The 21,686-nt window shown below is 48.8% G+C and overlaps 2 long non-coding RNA genes across 3 annotated transcripts in view; both read left to right on the top strand.

Annotated features, from left to right (window-relative positions):
* LOC102165540 overlaps positions 1 to 21,686 on the top strand; it is a 282,871-nt gene that overhangs the window by 41,955 nt on the left and 219,230 nt on the right. The gene's annotated exons all lie outside the window — the stretch shown is intronic.
* LOC110260048 lies at positions 8,105 to 21,574 on the top strand. Its single transcript, XR_002342824.1, has 2 exons — positions 8,105 to 10,967; positions 18,910 to 21,574. It is a non-coding gene; the product is annotated as an uncharacterized LOC110260048 (long non-coding RNA).

A 21,686-nucleotide genomic window follows, 5' to 3' on the forward strand; every position in this document is an offset into this window, starting at 1 on the left:
AATGAAGCTTAAACAAGCAAAAAGAAAAATCTCCACTGGTCTTTTAAACAAACAAACACAAAAATTAACAGCTCCTTGTTGTTAATTTGAAACGATAAAATGTTTGACACTCACACTTGATAAAATGGTGCCAAGCAGAATGAGTGCTACTTTGTGTATGTGTGTGTGAAGTACCGAATGTTCTGATCATTTTAAAAAATAAAAGTCATTGTTTTGGGAAACTCTTCGGTGGAACCTGACCAGCTCATTGCCTGGAAAGTCACAGTGACGATTCATTCTGTTGGCTTTGGGGGAAATGATTCTCCCCAGGACAATTTAAGTAGACAAAAAAGCTGGGAAGATTGGTTCTGTTTAGCTGCCTGTTTTCATATTTGTTGTGTTTTGTAATTCCCGAATACCAAATTGCCCCTGAAGTTTGAAAACGTTCCTACTCATGAGTTGCCCTCAATTATTATTTCAATTTTGCTCGACTCATCCTCGTATAGAAGGTCTTCAGGAGTTCCCATTATGGCCCAGCAGGTTAAGAACGCGACATAGTGTCTGTGAGGATGTGGGTTTGATTCCTGACCTTGTTCAGTGAGTTAAGAATCCAATGTTACTGTGAGCTGTGGTGTGCGTCCCAGAGGTGGTTTGGATTCCCCGTTGCTGTGGCTGTGGTGTAGGCCAGCAGCTACAGCTCTGATTTGACCCCTATGCCTCAGGTGCGGCCCTTAAAAGAAAAAAAAAATGTGTTCCTATTATTTGGTAACTTATCTAGATCACAGCTCTCAGAATCAGAATAGACACAGAAAAAAAAATTCCCTTGAGATGATAAAAGACATGTCACAAAATATTTGCTCTATATTGCCAGCATTTTACCTCCATGTGTGTGGGTTCATTCAGGGTCCTTAAATTCCAACTAGAGCAGCACCCTCATTTTAAAACCCAGAGGGAGTTAGAAGTGAGATGAGGTCCTTCTGTGGGCGGGGCAATGACCATCAGCAGTGACAGCAGGCGGTCTGGTAATAAGACAGAGCAAAACAACAAAACAGATGCAAAAGCAAAGAATGCAGCAGCAGTTGGTTCTACTAAGTAAAAGGGGTATATTCTTTCCCAAGAATTTTATGTGTCAACTTGATAGGCCGTGGGGTACTTAGATATTTGGTCACACTTTATTCGGGGTGTGTTCTGGCCGTGTGAGGGTGTTTTGGATGAGATTAACCTCTGAATTGATGGGCTGAGGAGAGCAGATTGCCCTCCCTCATGCGGGTGGGCCTCGTCCAATCAGTGGAAGTTTGAATAGAAGGAAAAGGCGTCTGACCTTCCTGTGAACAGCAAAGAATGCTTTCCTTCCTGACTGTCTTTGAACTGCAACATTGGCTTTTCCTGCCTCTAGACTCAGACTCAGACTCAGACTGGAGCTTAACGCCATTGGCTTTTCTGGTTCTCCAGCTTGTAAATCTGAAGCTCTTGGGATGTCTCAGCCTCCATAACTTCAATAGGCAATTCCTTATAATTCCTTATAATCTATCTATCTATCTATCTAGCTAGCCTGTCTACCTGCTAGCTATCTAGCTATCTAGCTATCTATGCATTCATCTCCCTCATCCTATTGGTTCCATTTCTCTGGAGAACCCAGACTAAGAGACCAAGTCTTACTTTGGTCTTGGGTCATGAAGGGCAGGAACAGGGCTTCTCTTGTCACTCAGGTCTCAGATCAGCTGTCCCCTCCTCTGGACTCTGCCCAGCACTGGCGCCTGTGTCTGTCATGCCTTCTCAGGGCTGCGTCTAACTGGCTGTTTCAGATTTTGAGCATCACTGCAACTTCTAGAATGTGGGCTCTGAGGGACTATGAGCAGCTGGTTTTTGCTGTCTCTGTGCCCACACACAGTGACTTATCACCTATAAACCCTTGTTGGATGAATGAAAGTTCTCTATCATCTTTCACAATGGCATTGAGTAGACATGGTTGAAGAGTTTTTTTTTTTTTTTTTTAAATAGCTAGAATTTTCTAAAAAATGTTAATGTTCAGAGAGAAAACTCTCAAGCTTTGTAAACACTGTTACCTTATCCCTGGGCACCCGCTTCCTCATCCTTCCCCCTCCCCCTGTTACCTGATAGTGTGAAATGACACACACGGGTAACTTCAGTTGTAGTTAACGATGTGGTTCAGGGGAACAATGCAAATTGGTTCTTATTTCCTCCATGAAACAATGCTGCACTAAGGGGTATATTCCTTATTCATGACTTTTTATAGAAACACTCGATACTTAAATCCTGAAGTAGATACTGGCTTGGAATCAGAGCTACCGTTGAATCCTGCTTCTTCCAGCAGATGCTTTGTAACTGGGGGCAAATCCTTTAACCTCTGTAGGTCTCAGTTTCCTCATCTACTCAGTAGGAAAGGACGCCCCACTTTACAGGGTGTTTGTGAGATTAAACTCAGTAATATATGTAGAGCACTGTGTGTATTACCTGGCACATAATAAATGCTCAATAAATTTTAATTCCCTTTCTCTCCCTTCTCCTTTCTCCAATTCAATCAAGGATTATGATAGATGTGTTTCTTGTGCAGTGTAAAGCTTTTAAAAGTGCATATAAATCAATTAAATAGGCCAATGCAATAATTGATTATGCAACATTTGTTTAAGAGATCCTGGGGAGAGGGACAGAAGATTGGGGGTTTGTGGAAAGCTCTAGAGAGCTCCCAGGAAGGGGCTGTTCAGACAAGGAATCCTGGGCGTGGCCCCTGCACCCCGGCTCTAAATTCTCCGTGGAAGGGTGGGTGGCATGAGGGGCCGTGACTTCTAATTCAGGAAAGTGACGCTGAGTGGCCCTGGCTGCTGGGCGGGCCCCCACAGGAAAAGGCAACGTGCTCTGAGAAGTCACCGAAGTGGCCATCTGCCCTGCCTTCCTTCTGCATGCAAGGTTCATGAATAAACCGTCTCAGTGAGGATGGAAGATAAGCCAGCTGACCCAATTCTGAGTTTCTCACCACTCACCTGTTGTGATGAGACAGGCACCTTTGCAGGCCCCCTTCCCCTCTGACTGCCTCAGTGCAGGAGGGCAGGACCCAGGGGGCCCCAAGGGGCTGTGTGTGTGGGTAACTCTGGAGAACGCAGTTCCTGGCGGGTGGGAGTGCCCTGTGCCCCAGACAGAGCCGAAGGGGATTGGGACCTGCAAGGGGTGCTCCTTCAGTGGCCAGAGAATGGCCTCAAAAGGGACTCAGATTCCAGACAATCCTAAAAAAACAAAACCCTAGAGCATCTTCTTCCTGGGGGGAATTCTGTTTGCTCAGGCGTGGTTCCTTGCTTCTCTGTACCCTTGCGGAGCCGTGTTTTAGAGTGGAATTAGGAGGCGCTCTTCAGAACAAGCTGCCCTGTAGCATGAGGTTGTCGCTGCCAGCTCTCAAGTTCAGGCTCAAGGACTTTCCCTTCTGGAAGCATCCCTGCCCGCTCCATCCTGTGCTCTCCCCAGGGATGGGGCGGGAGCTGTCACGGGAGGGTGCGACTCTCCTTCTCTGTGCTTTGTGAGTGTTACGAGACAATTCTCTGTGGGTTTCTTGCAGCTCTGCAAGTCCTGTGAGCAGAGGCACTGATGGCCTTTGTTCTAGACTCTGTCTTCTGGGATCTTTGTGTATGGCAAACAGCCTTGGAAGAAGCAGATAGTGTCTCTCTCTGGGCTAAGGAGCAGGGAGCAGGTATTTTTACTGTCCAGTAAATACAATGTCTCCCTCCAGGACAAAAGTCAGCTGGGTTTACACCCATTTTAAAAGGTTCAGGTTTCCTAAGCATGGCTTCCATCAGCTCTGAAGCAAACCCACTGTGCATGCAGATCAGTGAGGGCCCCTCCTCGTTGTCCCCAGGGGACTGGGCTGGACAAGAGGCACCAGTGCAAATGCGATACGCATGCTGCTTGCAGGACCATGGGGGAATAAAGAGCTTTATTTCTGGCCCAAGAGTCTCTTATCTTCTGCCCATAAAACTGGGGCTAACTTGTGAGCTTGCAAGAGGATGAAATCTGGGACCCTCCATAGCTCTTGATGGTGAACAGAAGGAGACTGGTGACTGTCCAGGGCTGGGAGCAAGGCTGTGTCCACTCATAGGAGGCCAGCAGTACGCCCAGTAACAACCTGGGCAGCAACTTTCTCTCGGTGAACTCCCTCGCTCCTTCTGCCGCGCCCCCCCACCATCTCTCCTTGTGTCCTGGCCTCCTTGGAACCTCCTCCTGTTAGGATTTTCTGCATCTCTGGAACTTATGAGATGACTGGGGTTTTATCTCCCCCACCTTTCCCTGGGCTGGATCTCTGGGCTCCAACAAGCTTTGAGGTCCTTCACTCCACAAGGAAGAGTTCCCGTGGAGCCTTCTGGACCTAACTTCTTCTCCCCTCCCACTCTGTCTCTTCCCTCTTTTTTCACATGCAGGCATGGTCTGGTACTTCTTTTTTCCTTCTGATCCGGTCCTTGATGGCCCACCTACCTCTGACCTATAACATACTCTTTGCAAATGCTTCCCTGAGATGGGCTCCCCTGGACTCAGTTACCCCTGCCGAGTCTTCAACTAAGATGCACCCACCGGAATTGAGTCTGAATCCTGGCTGCAGAGCTCAGAAGCCAGGGCACTTATGACAGAGGGCAACTGGCAGAGGCCCCTGTCCTCAAGATCTGTGACCGTGGCACATAGTATGAGGCAGCTTTTTGTACCACGGTTGGGAGAAGCTCATCTAACATTTCTTAACATTTCCCCAGTTGAATGAGTGGTCTATGGGTGCCTCAAGAATGCTCATCTGTCAGTTTCGACAGTGTAACAGAGTGTACATTATTTATGCTGAAAATAGTCTGTACCAAAGACGAGGCTCCAGTGGCAGCACCAATAAAGTCTTAAGCTTCGGCCAGACCCCCCTCCCTCGGAGGTGATTGACAAGGTAATTTTCTGTTGTGCATTACCAAACCAGACGGCACCACACACCCCAGCAGCCTCTGTAGCCCAGTGGCATCACTCAGGCCCTGTCTCGAGGTCTCCTACCGCAGGGTGGTCCGGTGACAGATCCTGTCCCAGTGGGCCATTTTGGGGGATGGTAGAGTCCAGAAACAAGGGTGGCTCTTGGGGGCTTGAGTCCACCTTCGACTCCCTCCATCAGGACCGTAGCCATAGAGCTGCCATTTATTGAGGCCCTACTATGTGCCAGCCCTGTGCTGAGGACTTTACCTGCATGATCTGTGGTTTTTGCACCAGTCTTAGGCAATAGGTACTCACATTGGAGGAAGCCGAACCTCCGGAGGACTCAGAGGGGAACTTGCCCCTCCTGTGTGCACCTCGGGAAGGGGGCAGGGAGGTGTGATTCTGTGAACTGTGGGCTGGATGTTTCTTTCTTTTCAGGGTCTCAAAGTTGGGAGCAAAGGAGGTGGGGAGGATGGTTTCCAGGGGGAGGGGCAAACTGAAGAGTTCTAGATGGTTCTTGTCTGTTTTCTGAAAGGCTGTTGAAGGCCCTTGCCTTTAAATTTGGCCACATCAACCCAAATCCCTGCCACGTGTTTTGAATGCAGAATATGGAACCCAGAAGCTTTGGTTTCATTTTACATGCGGTAAGACCCGCTCAGACAAACTGCCTCAGCCCTGAAAATGCAGAGAGTACAGAGTAGCACACAGTAGGTGCAGAGAAGCACACAGTAGGTGCAGAGCAGCACATGGCAGGTGCTTACTTGTTTGTGTAATTAATTTGAGTCACTTCTTAGGGACACGGCTCTCAGTCATGGCACGGCCCACATGATCTTTCAGATGATGCTTTTATTTTATTTTATTGTTTTGTCTTTTGCCTTTTTAGGGCTGCACCTATGGCATATGGAGATTCCCAGGCTAGGGGTCGAATTGGAGCTACGGCTGCCAGCCTACGCCACAGTCGCAGCAATGCCAGATCCTTAACCCACTGAGCGAGGCCAGGGATCGAACCGACAACCTCACAGTTCCTAGTCAGATTGGTTTCCGCTGTGCCACCACGGGAACTCAGGTGATGCTTTCAAATGTTTTTCTGTGACCTGGGAACAGCAGGGATCTGGGAGTGCAGTGTGTTGCCAGAAGGAACCTGCCTGATTTACTCAGAGGCTGTTACCTTAGATTGGAGGCCAGGAGTTTGAGGCTGGGCTTCATTAGCTAAAGATTCACTGATGCTCTGAGCCCCTGCAACTCAGGATCTCAAGGGACCGCAGTATCTTTTTAATGGTGTTTGTGGACAAAAAGAGTTGGGGGGGGGGCACCCATTGCTGGCAATGGGAAAAATCCAGTTTTTATTCCCCCTTTCTCTGAGCATGAGCTTGTATCAGAGAGCAGGAAGGCCAGGCTGGCTTCCTGCAGAGGCCAGATCTCCTGCCTTCGCCCTATGTTTATCTCCCGGCCACAGAGCACGGCCTGATTGGAACTGACTTTCCCCCAGGCGCTCAGCGCAGGCCTATTAGGCTGACAGTCTGTAATGTGTTGGGAGAGGCCCGAGTTAGCACTGCTCCCAGGTAAGCCTCCCTTTGTCCCTCGTGGGTGGAATCACAGATGCTCCCCGACACCTGCATGTGCCTGGGCCCATGACAGGCTGAGTGGGGGACTCCTGCAGGGCAGGCCTGAGGCAGAGGGCTGCCCAGGAGGACCTGTGAGTTCAGAGAGGAAGCCTGCTGGGCTTTTGCCAGACCCTGGGGCAAGGTGGAGATGGGCAGAGAGTCAGAAGATCGGCTTCTTGTCCTGGCCCAGCTGTCAACCAGCTGTTTGGTCTTGAACAAGTCTTTCTGGGCCTCAGTGTCCCCTTCTGTACAATGATGGGATTGGACTCTGAGATTTCTAAGAGTCCTTCTCCCTTTGATATTCTAGTTCCTTCTTAGCCCTCAGCCCCTCTTTTGCCCCGACTCCTGGACACAGCATGGAATTGATCACACAGCTGGTGCTTGGTAAATACTCTTTGGCCAGCATTATGCACCACAGCCCAGATCTCTGAGCACAAATGGTCCCTCAGCCTTCCTTTCACCTCCCAGAGATCTGGGACTGTGGGCCTCACCTCCCACCCTGCTAGAGAACTGCTTGCACCGGTTTCTGGAGCTCTCGATCACTCACTTAAGGATGCCTACTGTATACATGGCTCTGGGCTGGTGGGGCTGTGGATGCAGAGGTAAATGAGGCACCAGCCCCCCATTTGTTATCACTGGCTAGCCTGGGAGGAAGGCCCAGCCGTTGGTTACGTGGGCACTCTTGCCATGGAGTAGCATCACACTCAGTTCAGGAGACATTTACGTCCTGGGGCTTCCTGCCAGTGCTCCATCTTCCAGAGCATACATTCAAGGTCTTTGCTAGAGCTTCAGCCAAGAAGTCGTCATTGCATAGATGCTTGTTACTCAAAGCAGCATCAGCATCACCTGCTGCTGTTGGATGCGCAGCTCTCTGTCCCATCTGATTCTGAATCAGAATCTGCATTTTAACAAGACTTCCATGGGATGTGGATCCACAGCAAAGTTTGGGAAGCTCTGGCATTGGTCATTCTCCATAGGCCTGAGGCGAGGCTCTCTGGGCTCCCACAGCCCCTCCGTAGCCCATGGCCACTATTAGCCTTTTAGGTGATACACTCGTTCTCGCTGAGGCCTCAGCGGAGGACCCCAGGCCCCTGTGTTGACTCCCTCATGTCTTTGGTTGAGAATGGTTTGCACAGAATCACCCCCATTTTTGGACCTTCGAACTCACTTATTTGCAGAAAGTCTTCCAACATTTCAAACTGAACAAAGTTTAAAAAAATCCCATAGACTATGGGAGACATAGCTGAACCTCTTCCTTCTAAGCACATACAAACACTTGGCGAGAGAGAGAGAGAAAGAAAGAGAGAAAGAGAGAGAGAGAGAGAGAGCGAGAGCCTTTAAAAAAGAGATTGCAGGGAGTTCCCGTCACGGCGCAGTGGTTAACAAATCCGACTAGGAACCATGAGGTTGCGGGTTCAATCCCTGGCCTTGCTCAGTGGGTTAAGGATCCGGCATTGCCCTGAGCTATGGTGTAGGTTGCAGATGCGGCTTGGATGCCGTGTTGCTGTGGCTCTGGCGTAGGCCCGTGGCTACAGCTCCCATTAGACTCCTAGCCTGGGAACCTCCATATGCCACGGGAGCAGCCCTAGAAAAGGAAAAAAAAAAAAAAAGATTGCCCATGTCATGAATTCTTAAGCAGGGTCTGTGTAAGGTCTGTGGTTGGAGCTTGCTGTTACATCTGTGATCCTCTGAATTAATACATGGGATGTGTGTTTATGTGCATTTTCCTGGTGAGAGATGGGGTCCATGCTTTTCCAGAATCTCAAAGGAGTCTATGACCTAAAAAAGTCAAAGAGCCCTTGGCCTTGGTCCAAGTCTGTTTCCTGGGATTTATTGAACACCTCGCTGTTTGGAGACAAATCAGGGACTAACTGAAGGGTTCTTTATGAAAACAACCTCAGGGCTGCCAGTTAGGCATGACTTTCCTTTCCTCTCTCCGCTCCTCTAAATTTCTCTTTGTTCTTCCTATTATCTCTATCAAGGGCTATTTTCAGGGCTGATTGGAAACGGAGAATGGGTCTGGCAGCACAGCGACAGGAGAGCGTGTTTGCTGGAAAAATCATGGGCTCTAGTTGAGAGCAAAGGCAATTAGCCCTCAGAATTGGCCCATATTCCTTCCTTTCCTTTCCCCCTTTTTTAAAAACAAGCGAAACCAGTGAAGCCATTTTCCAGAAAATGGCAAAGAGCAGATTCAGGTCTGCAATTTCCTTGTCTCTGCCCAGGTGACTGTTCTGGGACAGGCGCCATGTCACCGCGCTCTGGACTGAACCGGGTGTTCTGGTCTCAGGGGCTGATTCTCTATTCATCCTCCGAGGGCTTTGCGGCACCGTGGGTGGGGAGCGCCTCTGGGGTACGTCTGTTCCGGGGGGCTATGAGACCAGCCCCGCTGGGTAGAAGCGAGGCCACCACGCCCAGCACTGTTTGCCCTCAACCCCCTGAACCTTTAACCCATGTGGCTGCAGGAGGGCCACGGGTGACATCGATGATGCAGCTAGAAGCACGTCCACGGACCCCCAGGCTGGTTCTTGCTTTCAGTTTCTGACCTGGTGCTGGCTTGATCGCTCGTGTCTGGATGCAGATGGCTGGCTCTTGGCTCTCGAAGGCAGACAGTCAGTTTTCTCTCTTTGTGCTGTGCCTCTGCTGAGAATGTGGCACTCATTTTTCCCCACCTTTCCCACCACTTCAAATCTTCCTGGCCACTTCTAGTGAGGGGTCCCCTGAGCCCAACCCCAGCGCCTTGCTAGGCTTTGCGCATTGCAAGGGGAGAGTTGACCAACACAGGCGTTTTGCTTCAGCCAATCAGCTTTACTTACTACCTCCAGACACACCTGTGACCCCCATCCCTGCGTCACATGTACCACCTTCTTGATCTTTCTACTTAAATCCTAGCTCTTTCAGGTCCCACTTCCCTAACAGTTATAGCATCTCCCATCTGCTGTATTCACCCAGCCTCCTTTCAGGCCCAGATTTTTCTTTCACTTGCCTCGGGCCTATGCACCTCTCGTGGGCAGGCGGCTCGTTTACTCGATGCCGCCTCTTCCATCCCTGGGCTCTAAGCAGTGTCTTCTTTATGTTGGGCTGAGCGCTGCCTCAGTATCTTCTCTCCACTGGTATGTGTCCTCTGGGATTGCGCAGTGGGTAGAAGTGCAGGCTTTGGAATCAATAGAGTGGAGTTTAAATTTCATCTCACATTTACTGGCTGTGTGACCTCAGGAAAATCACTTAACCTCTCTAAGCATGCGTCTTCTCATTGCGAACCGAGGCTAATAATAATACCCATTTCAATAAGTTGTTGTGAAGATTAAAGATCTTTGAGGCATAGAGTGGACCTGAGAATAGTAGCTCTGGTTGTAATTTTACTTTCAGCCTTGCTTAAACAGTCTCATTTGGCCTTAAACTGCTCTCATTTCATCTCATTTTTCAGGTGTGTGTCTGGGTGACTCAGCTGGCCTGAGCACTTGGAGGGGAGGGCCTTATCTTCATTTCTATCCGCAGCCCACTGTTCTTAGCAGGGCTGGGGGCACTATATGTACTCATCAGTGGGTGCTTGATTGAGTCAAACCAGTAAGAAAACTGCTGCTCCATATGTGTGTGCATGAAAAACTCACAGGTCATTCAGATTCAGCCTTGCTGAACCAGGCTTAGTGGGTTGTCACCGAGTGGTACAGTGATTCCCCTAACCCCTTCTTGTCTCTCCACATGGCCTTGAAAAGGCACAAAAGTAGGGCTCCGTCCCCTGAAGGAGATGGGACACACTCCCAGTGCTGTTCTGAAGGGGGTTGCCTTTTGAGCGGTGGCACGCAGCCATGAGTCAGCCTGGCAGTGGGTGGTGGCACTGCCAGTCTGAGAGCCAGGGGGTGCAGCAGGTCCCTCCCTCTGATGGGGTGAGAGGTACGGAAGTGTATGGTGGTAACACTGGGGGCGGGGTCCGTGTAGAACACTGCTCACAGCAGCGTTGCTGGCCCACATGGGTGCTCACTGGGAGCAGGTGCAGGGAGCCGAGGGCCCAGGGTCTGACGGATTCCAGTGGTTAGAGGGTGCTGGTTCCCGCTCCCTTTATAGGGTGCCATGCTCACCATGGAACATCTCGAAGGTGACTTTCTGGGCTGCTGAGACACGGAGAAAACCACACTCCAGGGGGAGGCTGTCTGGACCACCCTTCTGTCCTTTAGGTCTCCCACTGCCTGTTTTTCTTCCGGCCCCAGGCAGGTTCTAATGCTTTTGAGACCGGATGCCTGTGAGAGCCACTGATGCTGGGGTTTATTAGTATGTGTCCCCCTGGGAGCGAGCTCCCCAAGGGAGAGGGGGCTGTGGTTTCACTTCCATGTGATCAAGGCAGACTGTGGGGAAGAAGAAAGCGTGGAGATGAAGGACTGGCAGCTTTAATGAAGAGAGCGAATCTTTCATAGTTTATGTGCCACCCGGGCCCCTTGCAGTGAGTAGGTTTGTATTCTACGAAAACACTTTTATTTATTTATTTATCGCCAAGGAAATTGGATTAGGGGGACATTAAAGGTGGGGGAGGGAAAGGCAGAAAGCAGAGCTCACAGCAAGGCGCAACTTTGGCCGGCGGTGCTCGCCAATCAAGGAGGAAAGCGACTCGTTAGAAGGTGCTCTCCCCAGCTTCCTGGAAGAGGAGCCGCCTGCTCCCACAGCACTGCCTAAAGGGAAACCAAACTCCAATTGGGCAACAGCCCCGGGCAACCAGCCTCACCTGTTACGTGCCTGCCTGGGAAGGGGTCGCTCCCCTGGGCAGTGATGCTTCAGCCTGGCTGTGGTGGTGGGAGGCTCTGCCCACCAGGTACAGGGGCACCAGCCAGGAAGACTGGAACCCCAGCCGGTTTCTCTCCTTGTAGCCTGGGGTCTTAGACTGCAGTAGCTCATCCCCTGTGAAGGGAAGCGTATTAAGGTGGAGCATGCAGAAGCCCTCTTCAGAGTGGGCCTGAAGCAATGGGAGATCAATTTTTTAAAAACATGTTATTGAAGTATAGTTGATTTGCAATGTTGCATTAATTTCTGCTGTACAGCAAAATGATCCAGTTGTACATATATACATTCTTTTAAAATTCTTTTCTGTTACGGTTTATCACAGGACACGGGATATAGTTCCCTGTGCGATACAGTAGGACCTCGTTGTTTGTCCGTTCTGTATATTACTAGTTTGCATCTGCTAATCCTAAATTCCCACTCTACCCCTCCCCAACCCCCGTCCCTCAGCAACCACAGGTCTGTTTTCTATCTCTGTCAAGTCTGTTTCTTTTTTTTTTTTTTTGGCTTTTTAGGGCTGTACCTGCAGAATATGGAAGTTCCCAGGCTAGAGGTCACATCGAGCTATAGCTGCTGGCCTACGCCACAGCCACAGCAATGCCAGATCCAAGTCTCATCTGTGACCTACACCACAGCTCACGGCAATGCCGGATCCTTAACCCACTGAGTGAGGCCAGGGAGCAAACCTGCATCCTCATATATACTAGCCACAATGGGAACTCCTTGTTTCTGTTTTACAGATAAGTGCATTTGTGTCATATTTTAGATTCCATATATAAGTGATATCATATGCTCTTTGTCTTTCTCTTTTTGACTTACTTCACTTAGTATGAGACTCTCTTGGTCTATCCATGTTGCTGCAAATGGCATTACTTCATTTTTTATGGCTGAATAGTATTCCATTGTCTGTGTACCACATCTTCATTCATCTGCTGATGAATATTTAGGTTGTTTTCATGTCTTGGCTATTACGAACAGTGCTGCTATGAACATCGGGGTTCATATATTTTTTTCAAATTATAATTTCGTCCACATGTATGCCCAGAAGTGGGATTGCTGGATCATATGGCAACGCTATTTTTAGTTTTTTGAGGAACTGCCATACTGTTTTCTATAGTGGCTCCACCAATTTGCATTCCCTCCAATGGTATAGGAGGGCTCCCTTTTCTGGGAGATTAAAGGACTCTAAGGAGACCAGATATTGCAAGAGCTTATGTTAAATAGACCAGGTGGGGAAGACCTGGAGAAAAGTGTCCCTGAAGTTTGTCCAGGAGCTTCTCACCAGGAGGAGAGGGCAGGGATGATTGCAGGGCGTGGCAGGGGGTCCACCACTTTCTTTCTTCATCTACCGCTGAGTGGAGAACACTCCAAAGATCTTGTGGGGAGTGGGATAGGATCCTTGAAGGAGGGGCTCTGGATCTATGAGTTGCTGCTTGAGGAGAGCCACCAGGAGAGCAATGCTGCTTGAGGGGTCATGAGAAACAAGTATTTATTGTGTTAAGCCACTGGGATTTGGGGTTGTTTGTCAAAATAGTTAGCATATCCTGCCTGATACAAGGCTTAACTTTGCTTCTGGCTTTGCAAGCATTAGCCCAGTCCGTAGACAGGACTCATTCAATCAACAAACACTTTCTGGGAATTCCCGTTGTGGCCCAGCAGGTTATGAACCTGACTAGTATCCATAAGGATGTGGGTTCAATCCCTCGCCCCCGCTCAGTGGGTTAAGGAGCTGGCATTGCTGTGAGCTATGGTGTAGGTCACAGATGTGGCTTGGATCCAGCATTGCTGTGTCTGTGGTGTAGGCAGGCAGCTGTAGCTCCGATTCAACCCCTAACCTGGAAACTTCCAGGTGCAGCCCTAAAAAAGCAAAAACAAAACCAAAAAACCCATTTTCTGAGCACCAGCTGTGAGCTAAGCAGGCAGTGGGGATGGGAGTGGGGGGCAGCCTGATGAGCCTTAAGCAGACAGAGACAGAGAGAACTTCGGAGTAGAAGGGGTGAAGCCTACCAAGCTGGCTTAGCGCACACCTGGCCCAGGTCCCAGGACAGACATTGACCTTGCTTTGTTCAGCTCTGAGTCTGTACCTGTCAGCTGTGGTGGTAGGGGTGGGCCGTGTGATTAGTCTGACCATCAGACTTCAGACTTTATACAGTGTCCTTGGAAGATGTCACATCCCACACCCAGCAGGTCACCTGGGGTCTGGATCACTCTGAAAGCCACTCAAGAGAAATGAGTGCAGCTTCCCCACACTTTGAATGATAAATAAAGTCCTTCCACCTCATGGTTTTACATGGGCAAAGAGAAGTGTGGATAAAGAGAGAAATGACGTTGGTACCCTCTGTGTGCTTGGTGGGACGTGGTGAGGACAAGCAAGGGGAGTGCTCTCAGCAGTCGACCAGATGCCCCACTCCAGGTAGCGCTGGCAGCAGGCCTGAGAGATGCTGGCACATCTCCCCCTGAGCTGTCCACCAGCTTCTCTCAGGGCCACCAAGCTATCGCAGCACATGCATCTTTAATTTTTTCAATTAACAACAATATAGAACAAATGGAGTGGAGTTTTAATTATTCATAATTCATTTAGGAATAAAATCTCTGTAAACTAAAGGAAAGGAAGGGTCATATTACCTGTTCTTAAAAAAAAAAAAAAAAAGAAGAGCAGTGAAAGAAGAGGGAAAAATCTACTTATAGTGACCTAATTTTTCTGAAGCTTTCCCTTTGGTCCATGCAGTTAGAGACAAGAGAGATAGATGGGAGAAATCACCTTCTCCGCTAGTGGATCAGAGGGCTCCCTTTTACCCCCACCCGACTGGTCACTGATGCACTGTGTGACCTGCAGCCTATCACTGTCCCTTTCTGTGTCCACATGGTCTGTACCCACCCAAAGGACTGAGATTCCTAGGGCTGTTGGTGCAGAATCATTTCAGATCCCACATGTTGACAAATGTTGGCAGAGTACCTTTAGGGTGTGCATATGCGGTGGGTTCCCAGGGGACACTGACAGGACCTCCACCCACCAAGAACTTACAAGAAGGCATCCATAAACATGTGCCTCTATTCAAACATATGCGTCTATACATAGGCCCCCAGCACATGCAATGCACCCACACCCAGAGCCTTCATGGAATCCCAGATTGGGAAGGGAAACCAGGACATCTTTAGGACCTAAATGTTGTAGTCGAAGGATCTGGGTTCAGAGGAGGGTAGCTGGAAGAGGTACAGGGGTCAGAAAAGGCTGCTCCTGAAGTCAGCCTTGAAAGATAGGGAGGGCTTAGTAAAGGCAGGAAAGAAGGGAGGGTATTACAAGTGAGGGATATGGGCAAAATTATGGAGGTGGGTGGGAATGAGACTGGTCCCAGAGGGCAGAGCATCAGTCCATAGCAGCGGGGGTGGCTCCATGTTGGGATCCGAGTTCTGATTCCTCCCTCAGCCTATCCTGCACTGTGCTGGTTCAGACCAACATCATCTCTTGCCTGGTCTCCCTACTTTCATCGTCATGCAAGAATCTCTTTGAAACATCTATTCTGAGGCTTCCCACATTTGCTTAACCTCTTTAATGACTTCCCATAATCTCCAGAGTGGAGTCTAAGCATTTGCACGGGAAAGACCAGACCTTCTGCATATCAGCTTCTCCTCCTGTCTGTCATCACTACAGTCACCAATCAAGCTGGACTCTCCAGTCAACTCTCCTATTCTTGAATCATTACACATGTTGTTACCTCTTCACCCTGTCTGCCAGATCTCATCCATTCTGAAAGACTCATGTTAAATGCCCTTTGTCTGAAGGAACTTTTTCTCCTTCCTCCCTGTACTCAAAATCCTCTATGAGTTTGATGCTTAGTAAAGGCTTGCTCCACTGAACTAATTTGAGATTGGCTTAGGAGGTACAAAGAGTATAGGTAGAGGGTAGCATGATATAAGGTTGGATTAGGACGGTGGCACAATACATAAGGATTATTGGTTACATGTGTCAGAACCCCAGATGAGCTGCTTGAATGAAAGAGAAGGGATGTAATGGTGCCTGTGCTGAACTCAGAGTAGACAGGACTCGAGCCAGCCTCAGAACTCTCTCCTCTCTACTGGTCTTCTCTCTTCCCTGTTTCCTACTGTGTGGGAGTTTTATCTCTCAAGCTAGTAGTTCCCATGCGGTGGAACCAAGGATGCAGATGACTCCAGCTTAGATCCCTATAACCTCACACACAGAGAGAAGAGAGATTTTCTCCACCAGATCTACTGAGAAAAACCTCTCAGAGAAAGCCGCTGACTGGCCCAGCTTGAGGCACTTGCCCATACCTCCGTCAACTATGTGGCTGGGAAATGGAATCTCTGACTGCCCAGCTTGGGTCCTCTGGCCACCCGGGATGAAAGGGAGAAGGTTGTTTTGCCAGAAGAAGCCTTCCTGTGGCTGCTCGAACAAATTACCACACACCGGATGGCTTTAAACAATAGAAATTCATTCTCTCACAGGTCTGGTGACTCAAAGTTTGAAATCAGATCACAGGGCTGAAATTAAGGTGTTGGCCAAGCCTTGCTCCCTTCAGAGGATCTACAGGAGAATCAGTTCCTTGTCCCTTCCAGCTCCTAATGGCTGCCAGCATTCTTTGGCTTGTGGCTACACCCCTGTCATTGTCCAGGCCAGCGTCTTCGAATCTTTCTGTGCTCCAGCTCATACTCACATGGACATTCCTTTGTGTCCTTACAAGGACACTGTGATCACATCTAGGACTCACCTGGATGATCTAGGATAATATTCCCATCTCAAGATTCTTAATTACATCTACAAAGACCATTTTTCTATATAAGGTAGCACAAGCTCCATGAAATAGGGCCTGATATCTTTGGGGATCATTATTTAGCCCACTACAGTCTGTTTTCTGGACCCTAAATATTCACATCCATTCCTCATTTGAAATTCATTCACCTCATCCCAGCATCCCCAAAGTCTCAACCCTTATAGCGTCAAGTCCCAAGTATCATTTAAGTATCATCAATTCGAAAGTCCCAAATCTCATGAGCTAAATCCGGGATGGGTGACACTCTGGATATGATAGGGCAAAATTCTCCTCTATCCGTGGACCTGTGAAATTAGAAAACATGTTATCTAATACAGTGGTGAGATAGGAAGGAGGTAATAGTTATAGGTATTCTCATTCCAAAAAGGGAGTAAATAGAAAGAAGAAAGGAATCATTGGTCCAAAGCAATTTCAGAATCCAGCCAGGTAAATTCCACCAGGTTTCAAGACCTGGGAATTAAATTTGTGGCCCAAGGCTCAGTTCTCTGTGTCCATACACACTTTGGTCTGTGGCTCTGACCTTGCAGTCATTTTTCCTTTTGCTTGGAGGGTAGCACATATTTGCAGCTGTGTGGTTTTATCAGCCTGTTTCCTGCCTATAAAGTTTGGGGGGGCTCTGATGTCTTTATTTCATCTTGTCTCTGTCCCTTTCAGTGTAAGCTGGCAGTGTTTCTAAGGGTATGGCATTCTCAAAAACCTCATGGGTCTCCTGTGTATTTCATCACATCATTAAACAAGTGTGTCCTCTACAGAGCTTTCCTAGTTAATCCCACCTCTATTCCTGGCTTTGGCTGAAATGATTGAGAGGATCCATGAATCATATGCCTAATCTCTTCAGTAATAGAAAAAGATTGCCTAGCTATAGCCTGAGCTTTTTTTTTTTTTCCTTTTTTTTTCCAGAGCAGATGGGAACTTAGGAAGACAAAAAAAAAAAAAAAAAAAAAAAAAAAAGACAATATAGGCTAGATTGTGGGGCCCTTGAATGCCATGATATATGATGATGTTTCATGTGTAGAAATACCTGTGCTGTCAGAAGCACCTCTGCTCACCTGGGTTATGGGGCAGCATCCATCAGGATAAAGCAGATAGATTCCCCTAAACTCCGTCTCTCCCAGAGGCAGCCCTGTGGAGTGCAGGAATTCGGACTTTTCCAGCACTCGTACATCAGCACTGGGCTGTCTGCTTTACTACCTATCTTCCCCAGGCCTCACAACAACCCACCAGGCTCTGTGGCTCAGGGAGGTTAGTATGAAACCAAACCAAGTTTGTTTTTTTTTTTTTTAATAATTTTTTTATTTTTCCTTCTTCATTTTTTTTATTAGCTGAAATAACTTTTTTTTTTTTTTTTGTCTTTTTGCCTTTTCTAATGCCGCTTCCGTGGCATATGGAGATTCCCAGGCTAGGGGTCTAATTGGAGCCATAGCACCGGCCTACCCCAGAGCCACAGCAACGCGGGATCTGAGCCGTGTCTGCAACCTACACCACAGCTCACGGAAATGCCGGATGCTTAACCCACTGAGCAAGGCCAGGGATCGAACCCACAACCTCATGGTTCCTAGTTGGATTCATTAACCACTGTGCCATGATGGGAACTCACCAAGTTTTAAGCCAGTGTTTCTCTTGGACCGCTCCTTCTTCCAGAGGTAGGTGGGGAGAGGGCCATCTGTGGGTTGGTGATGGGCAATCCAAGAGGCCTTTGAAAATTACCTGGGGCTGGCAAAGGACCAAGACCTTATTCTGATCTTAGTGTCTAACCAGTGTGTCCAGTTTTGATTTGGCCGGTGGGTAGGGGAGATGGTGGAGGGGGGAGTAGAGATTGAAAAGGTGGCTGAGGCAATGCCAAGTAGTTATGCTATGAGCCACATGGGAAAGAATGCTCAACATCACTGATTATTAGAGAAATGCAAATAAAAACTACCATGAGATACCATCTCACACCAGTCAGAATGGCCATCATTAATAAGTCCACAAATAACAAATGCTGGAGAGGGTGTGGAGAAAAGGGAACCCTCCTACACTGTTGGTGGGAATGTAAGCTGGTACAACCGCTATGGAGAACAGTATGGAGGTACCTTAGAAAGCCATACATAGAACTATCATATGACCCAGCAATCCCACTCTTGGGCATATATCTGGACAAAACTTTCCTTAAAAAAGACACATGCACCTGCATGTTCATTGCAGCACTATTCACAATAGCCAAGACATGGAAACAATCCAAATGTCCATCGACAGATGATTGGAGTACGAAGATGTGGCATGTATACACAACGGAATACTACTCAGCCATAAAAAAGAATGACATAATGCCATTTGCTGCAACATGGATGGAACTAGAGACTCTCATACTGAGTGAAATGAGTCAGAAAGACAAAGACAAATACCATATGATATCACTTATAACTGGAATCTAATATCCAGCACAAATGAACCTTTCCACAGAAAAGAAAATCATGGACTTGGAGAATAGACTTGTGGTTCCCAGGGGGAGGGGGAGGGAGTGGGGGTGGATTGGGAGCTTGGAGTTTAAAAGATTCCAAATTATTGCCTTTGGAATGGATTAATAATGAGATCCTGCTGTGTAGCACTGGGAACTCTGTTTAGTCCTTTATAGTGGAGCATGATAATGTGAGAAAATAGAATGTATGCATGTATGTGTAACTGGGGCACCATGCTGTATAGTAGAAAAAAAATTGTATTGGGGAAATAACAATTTAAAAAAAAGTGGCAGGACAGAGAAATGCCTTGGAACCTAAACTGTGGGGAAATGGAGTTGGCCTTGCACAGATACTCACATGTGTAATCTCCCACACTGTTCTTCCCTCTAGAAAACCTGTCAGCCTCACACGCTGGCCACTGCCACAGCACAGACAGCCAACATGGCAAAGACAACAGCTGAGAGTCAGAGCTGTTTGAGCCTAGACACAGGGACACTGTCTGTGAAGCACAAAACATAGACTCAGATACTGAGTCACAGACCCAAAAAGGTGCTGCAGAGACGGAGTCCCCCAGTCAGGCTCAGTGCAGACCCGGGCACAGAAATGCTGTCTCAGAGACATGGTCAAGGATTCTTGAGGGTGGGTCCTGAGCCATGGTTGCAGGTGTGAAGAGAGCCCCTCATTCATAAACAGACAGACAGACAGACATGCTCATCAACATGTGGCGTGAGGACTGAGACAGAATCCAGATTTGCGATCATAGGTGGAGCTGGAACCAGCAACAAGTAGCAGACGCAACTCTCAGAAGCGGTCCAGACAGAGGAACAGAGGCCGCCACGGGAAGTGGATGGGGATCGGAGTTTTCCCTGTTGCCCCTGAATTGCCAGCTCAGTCCACAGTTGAGGAAGAGGTCTGGGTGCCCTGCACTGTAAAGGCGGAGTTTGCCAACGGCAGGGGCCAGACATCTGCCGCAGACCCTGGTCCTGGCTGTCAGCACTCTTGCCTGACCCTCTGCCCATGGCTTCCTTTTCCATGAGAGAAGATGGGGAGGGAGAGAGGAGCCCTTGCTCCAGCTGACCGCAGTGCAGAGTGTGTGGCAAGAAGGCTTCCCTTCTGCTGTCCACTCCCTCCCCCAGAACCATGTGAGACTTCTCCATGGGGTGGCTAGAGACACTGGCGTCCTGGTCATCAGGGGTGGAGGCTGCAGAGGAAGTAAGAGGGGTCTTGGGAGAATGTGACCCTTTGAGTGTCAGGGTCTACCTGACCATAGGGGCTTATGCCTGCTTGTCCACTGGAGGTTTTTGAAATCAGTGTGTTCAAAGAAGGGACCTTGGGCGAATGCCTTTGAGGGTGAGGATCAGACTGGGGCGGTGGCTTTTGGGTCTTTTGAGGCCAGGAAAGAAGACCTCAATGGCTCCTGTGGCTCCCTGAGAAGGAGCATGGAGACTGGGGTGCAGGAGCCATGGGACGGCCTTCCCTGAAGCCCTTGGAGGAGCGTTGGGCTATGGACTCCTGCTGGGGCCAAAGGGACCTGTCCTTGGTGACAGAGAGAGCTGTGCTGACACTGGTCACACACCCAAGGAAGCTGCAGGCAAACCTACCCAACACATGTTCCAGCCACTACCAGCGACTAATGAAACCAGATGGAGCCAGAGCAAAATCAGGGACCCCTGCCTCCACCGCCACAGCTGACCAGTCCTGTGAGAGGACCCCAGCCGTCTTTCCCATCTGCCCTCCCGACAAGAGATGAGAGAAGAGAAGGGAGGGAGGGAGAGGCCCTTCTCTTCTAGTCCCGCAGCCTGTCTGCTCCAGGTTTGAATCAAATGTACTCTGTGGGCTGGACCAGACTTCCAATAACTGAGACTGACTGGGGGGCACCGGGTTCCACTCAGGATGTCATTAGGTGACAGGGAAGGGTTTTGACAGAGCATGACTGAAGGCAGCCATGGAGAAAGCGGAGCACTTTTGTGATCATTCATCACTGAACTGAGACTCCTCAATAAATTGTGTATGGACCTGCTGAAACGCCTCGGCATGGCTATACCAGTTGTTCACGCCAGGCATTGGTTCTGACTGGTTGGTGTTGGACGAGTCCTTAAATATTCTGAGTATCACCCCCATAGTCAAGTGTAATCGCAATGGCAGGAAACATTTACCAAGACAGTTACAGCCAAAATGGCTACAGGTATAATCAAAACAATCCCAATTCTAGAAACAGATGATAATTATGCCCAGACATAACTCTGGATCTGGAAAGTGACAAGAAAGATCACAGATACGGTCAGTCTTGGAGATTCTGGCTCAGAGGCACAGGCAAGGTCCAGCGTGGGGGTTGGAACTTGGATAAGGTGCGCGCAGACAGGTCCCACCGTCCTGGAAGAACAGCAGGAACAAAGCCTCAAATGCAGACACACACGGACACCGTCTCAGACACAGACTCCAAACTGCCCTCGACCTTCCCTGCCTGATGCTATTGGAGATGATATTTCAGAGGAATGAATCTTTTTATAGTCTGGGTTATAACAAAGGAAATCCAGTGCTTTAAGTTTCGCCTCTTGTTCCTGGCTCCCTGGCTTCATCTGATCCCCAGGGGGCCGACACGTTTACTCCAGCAGGTATGGCCACGTGGCGATTTCAGAGACAAGCAGTGGGGGTGGAAGGGGCTCTATGGAGGGGCAGGGGGCGGAGGGGAGACGTGGGGGAGGGATGCTGTCTGTGGTTATCAGCGCAGTCGGCACGCTCACGCTTGTGTGAGCAGGCTCCCAGTGAGTGGGTGATGGAGAGCTCTCAGACAGAAAGCCACCGTGCTAAAGTGGCTTCTCTCAGGAGGCCCCATCCCTGGCTCTGCTGGGTCTGGGAACAATGTCCTGAAGTGATGTCAGGGCTCACTCAAACCCCATGTTTGTCAACAGCAGTGTGTGGAGGAGTCGTCTCAACGAAGAGGTTAATAGAGATGAGTGGAGAAAGATGTAATGAGAAAGATTCAGAAATGCTGACCCGACAGGGAATACAACCATTCTTAGTACAACAAATAATATCGTATTGGGTTCTGTTACGAATTTGTAATTTCTTCTCATTTAGATAATAATCTCTGCTCTGGTTCAGTTGAGTCTTCATTTCTCCTGGGTGTCTTGTGCCCTTGTCATCTGGTCGGCTCTGGATTTTAG

The sequence above is a fragment of the Sus scrofa genome, chromosome 3 (genome assembly GCF_000003025.6).
Source record: "Sus scrofa isolate TJ Tabasco breed Duroc chromosome 3, Sscrofa11.1, whole genome shotgun sequence".
Taxonomy (NCBI): Eukaryota; Metazoa; Chordata; class Mammalia; order Artiodactyla; family Suidae; genus Sus; species Sus scrofa.